General features: G+C 29.8%; 1 pseudogene; it reads right to left on the bottom strand.

Moving 5' to 3' along the window:
- The window catches only part of LOC117181204, a 127,931-nt pseudogene that overhangs the window by 24,211 nt on the left and 98,475 nt on the right, over positions 1-5,245 (bottom strand).

Here is a 5,245-nt window from a genome sequence, read left to right as displayed (position 1 = left end):
TATCCGCAACCCGAGGACGCGTTCGGTGGCTTTGTCATAGGCCCTTCGGTTTGATTCTAGAGGAATCAAAACCGAACTATATATATATATATATATATATATGATACTCAATAATAAAATAAAGTTTACTTGTTTTTGCATTTTCATGAGAAATTAATTTATAAGGGGTAACCACGTTTAACTGCATTTTATTATATTTCGCTGAATGAAGTATGTTTCGCGTGCAAAACAGAGCAGAAAAATTTCCACACGAAGATGGTTCAAAAATCTACATTTTTCAATTTACATGAGTCAAACAATTTTATGGGGCATTTTTAACTAGTGCAGGACGTAGAATTGATTAAGCGGTTGTTTTTCTTATCATTATCTTGTATAATCGTAACATCTTTTGGAATAGTTTACCCCATAAAATTGTTTGACTAGTGTCATTGAGAACTTTAGATATTTAAACCTTCTTCCTGAGGAAATTTTTCTGCTCTGTTTTGAACGCGGAACTTACTTTATTTTGCAGAAATATAATAAAATGCAGTTAAGGGTGGTGACCCCTTATAAATTAATTTCTCATTAAAATGCAAAAAAACCGTAAAATGTATGGTATCATCGCGTGCAATATATATTTTTTCCACATTTTTTTAGTTGAAACTTTCTTGAGTAAATTTTTCTGCTTTGTTTTGCTTGCGAAACTTACCTTATTTTACAGAAATATAATAAAATGCAGTGAAGGGTGGTTACCCCTTAAAAATTAATTTACAATGAAAATGAAAAGAACCGTAAACTTTATTTTTATTTCGCGTGCAACATATATTTTTCCAGATTTTTTGAGTTAAAATCATGCCCGTTTATAAGTTTTCGGTATAATTAAAAATTATTGTGGAGTAGTTTACCTGTCAAAATTTTTTTTTGTTCAGATTGATAAAATCGCATTTTTCATCTCTTGTTGTGAGTATATTATTTAAGTTGGTTTGATTGTGAAAGATTCTGTTATCATATGTGAAACAATTAAATGGGTGTTTTTGGTACCACACTATTCAGAGGTTGTTTTTACCCCCTTAAAACCATTTTGGACACGTAGGAAAAAATAAATGTCGCTTAATTTTCAACTACTACAACATATGTAAAAACAAAGAAAATCAGAGGGGGATGACTTATCTAGGGTTCCTTGTTAGTGAGATAGACTGTGAATTACTGTTTTAATTATTTTTAAAAAATTTGGCTAATCAATCCTAAGTTTAAGTTCTAATTTATAAATGTAATAATAATAAAAATTGGTAGAATTTCAAATTATTGGACTTTCAAACATTGAATTGCATTTTCATATTGAAAAATTTTAATCGCTTAAAATTGAAAATTATTTAAATTCAAAAGTTTTCGCTATTAATTGAATTTTGATCGTTTTTCACTCCAAGACATATTTAGTAATAAAATGGAATAGAATATATTTTGCTTCATCAATTATAATTTAAATACACGTCTCTAAACAATAACCAAAAACGTTGATTTATAACCTTGTGACATATTATTAAACTTTAGAAGTATTTTGAAAAATAATATAATTCAGAGAAAACTTATTTTGAATCCTTTAAGGTTTCTGGTTATTTTTGTAAAACTGATAAAAAATGTTGCTGGTTAATAGTTCTGAATTTTGACCGTAGCCTGTGATTGTAGAACTAAAGAGTTACTTTGTTATTTTCTTAGTTTAACTCTAACTGCGTATTTTCAAACACTGTAAATTATGTATGAATTATGAAAATATGTATTAATGCATTTTTATATCTTACAATATTACTCTGTGACATCCCCAGCCACTAAAAGTACCATGAGAAAATGCTGGTACAGTTTTATCATATACATCTATTTTTCGATTAGGTCCAGTGACCACATTAATTTCTGGTTCAATAATGAGCAGAGTAAAATCGTTCGCGTGAGAACTATAATCCCAATCTTTCTGTGATATTCTATTTAATATTTTGCGACTTGTTCCATTTTTGTTATGGTTCGAACCAGATATAACTTTTTATTTCATGCCAAGATAAACGCAACAGTGAGATCCGCTTAAAATCGTAATAGATGTTATTATACTACCCGCACATATACTAACTCCATTTCCAAGAATATTGACAATATAGGGAACTTACTCAATTGGTGCTGGAATGTTTTCATCAGGATACTTATTTGCCAGCCGTTTTTTACGTAAATGAAGATCGAATGACTTCTCTCCACGAATCATAAAAATTATAATCACCTTTTTAAATTAAATTTTTCCTGAAAAAGATCCCCTTCCTTCGCTCCGCTGGGAATCGAACCACAGAACTTCCGATAGCCGGTCAGGTGCTTTCCCATTAAGCTACTAGAGAGATCGAGAGAAGAATCCTTTTTCAGAAATACACAAATGATATACAGATTCCTTGGAAAAATGTTACTTGTAACACCTGGCATAATAATGCGAGTATTTCTGAAAAAGGAGTTTTCTCTCGATCTCTCCAGTAGCTTAGTGGTAAGAGCATCCAGCAAGCAAATAGAAGGTCTGGAGATCGATTGCCAGTGGAGCGAAAGGAGATATTTTTTCAGAAAAAAATTAATTCAAATTTTTTTAAATTCATAGCTATGAAGCATTGCAGGTAATGATTCCAGCAGGCTAATAGTAAGCTGAATATTCTCAAGTGAGTTAAACTTTCCGTGGTTACAGGCCTGTACGTGCTGCCTCTAGCAGCGTTCGCCGGAAACAGTATACAATTATTGAATTGATAGATTTTTCAGGGTAGCTCAAATAAAAACTAGTGCAAAATAAGGGGAAAATAATAAAGTAATCATAAAGAATAAAATTTGCACATTATTTTGCAATATCTGTATAAGCAGTATCAGCTCGAGGTACAGAAATAAATACAATATACATTTTATATGATAGTGTTGAACATAATGTAGGAAATTTCACATACTGGATAAAATCGAGTATGATGAACGAGATACCTGATGAGAATGTGTTCTTTAAAGCCGAAAGAGCTTTAACAAGAGAAATTCAAAATCCCCAAATTACAGTTGTCGTTGCTTTGACCTTTATTTTTAAAAGGTATTTACACAAATATAGGGAAAATACAAAAGCCGAGAGTGAGTTAAACACATTATCGAGCGCGAGGCGCATTATAAATATATTATCGAGCGCGAAGCCCGAGAACCAACAGATGCGCTCAAATTTGCGGGCCTGAAATATGAGCAAAAATGGATCACAGATTCACATTCCTCATGAATGCATAGGTCATATTTTGTTAAGTATTCTTTTTTACTCATAATATCATTTTTATCATAAAATTGGTTAATTTTCAAGGATATATTTATTATTTATTCTATAATGATTCACTTACCATTGATTCCTGAAATTTCAATTTCTTGTGACAAGCCTTCAATTACTTGTGATAAAATTCCACAAAAAATTAAGACACCTGAATAAATTTGTGTTTCCATTTTGCACAAAAAACTACTCGCTATGATTTTTCCGTGATAATTGGCTGTTGATATTGAGGCACTTACCACCTTGAGAATAGGCTCTAAATAATTGTAAAATCTGCAATCTCGAGGTTTATAAGGTAACTGTTTGTTATCCTTGATGACTAGATTATAGTGGAGAAGAAATTATAGTTCAGATACTGCATGTGTTAAACATTGTAAATTTCATGCAGATACATTTGAACAGTGATAAAAGAATCAGCTTATAGCATATATACAGTTTGACAAGTAATATACAATTATAAAGAAATTCTGAAGTTATTTGCGTAATTTACCGATAAGGAACATCAATATGAAAAATAGTGATAATTTTTCGTTTCAAATTGTCTACAAATCACAATTTGTCATCATATTTGAAAATTTCTTCTCATTATTGATTTTCTCTGAAAAACATAGATTTAGAAATACAGCCCAGTGTGAACTGATTTCATAAAATAATACCCTATTGCTTCCTCATACAGGAAGGTTTGTAATGATCTACATTTTGAAATCTACTTTTTTGACATATTTCCATATAATTCGATCCCAGGAGAACGAAAATACAATGTTTGTTAAATGTGTAAGCTAGCTACTATCATGAATTTTTTACGAATTGTCGCTCCGATTGATATCCAGGTCTGGTAGGATTCTAAGCTAGATCGGCAATTTAGAAGTAGTTTTTAGTAACGTTTTATGATGCTTAACAAAAAGTGGTTTGTTCTGTTTATATACGAATAACTTTTTTAATATTAAAAAAATCTATGAAGTCTTAAGAAAAATGGTTTATTCTGTTTATATGATAAAAACTTTGTAAATAATGAAAATACAACAATTATATAAACTGTGTATTTGTTTGCGTCTTCAAAATGCATCGATCTATCGAGTTTTTTTTTGAGAGAAAACCTTTCTCCATGCAGAAGTACAAAACATTTTATATCTATGCGGAAGCAAAGTGCTCATTAAATGAGGAAAAATAAATTCATCCATATTGAATTCATCCATAGTACTTTGCAACGATATTTAATATTTGTTATAGTTAAATTATTTGTCAGGAGCAGAATCTGGTAATCGGAGAGAAAATGTGACATCTAAACAATAAAATAGAAATAAAACCGAAAGATTTTATTTCAATTCAAGAAATACTACGCCGTTCATCTATACAAATTAAAATATTGTTAAAATCAGTATTATATTATTAAAACTAGATAGTTAAGATTATAAGATGTGAAAATGTGAGTCAGCGTCTAAATAATAATTATTACTTATGATTTTCATATTAATTGCAAAGAAACATTCCTTTCTTACGTAATCATATAGATACCACAAATTTCTAAGCCGAAGTCAGTTGATAATCAACAAAAATTATATTCGCAGGCTTATTTTAAAAATTTTGAACATTCTTTCCTATTTCAAATATCAACTAGTGTTGGGCTAAATTGTTATCCAGCTATCAAGACGATTTTGTTTTTTGATATTTGGACAAAATAAATATTAATGAGTAGTCAATTATGATAATAAGTAATGAGTAGTGCATTATAATAATAATGAACTTCGTTTTAATGTATTATCACTTCACCGCACGTATTAGTCGCATAAAATAAAATTTATAATTCGGATTAGAGAACTTAAGGATGTTTGGGTTTCCGTAACATAAATTGATCCTACTTTTAAATAAAAATCATGCACTTGAAAGCTGAACTACCTTGTGAAAAATGAATGTTATGCGTAAAATTAACTTCTTTGATTGACAATTTAACTATTTTAT

This window comes from Belonocnema kinseyi, chromosome 10 (assembly GCF_010883055.1).
Source record: "Belonocnema kinseyi isolate 2016_QV_RU_SX_M_011 chromosome 10, B_treatae_v1, whole genome shotgun sequence".
NCBI lineage: Eukaryota > Metazoa > Arthropoda > Insecta > Hymenoptera > Cynipidae > Belonocnema > Belonocnema kinseyi.
This window is presented reverse-complemented; position numbering and strand designations above follow the sequence as displayed.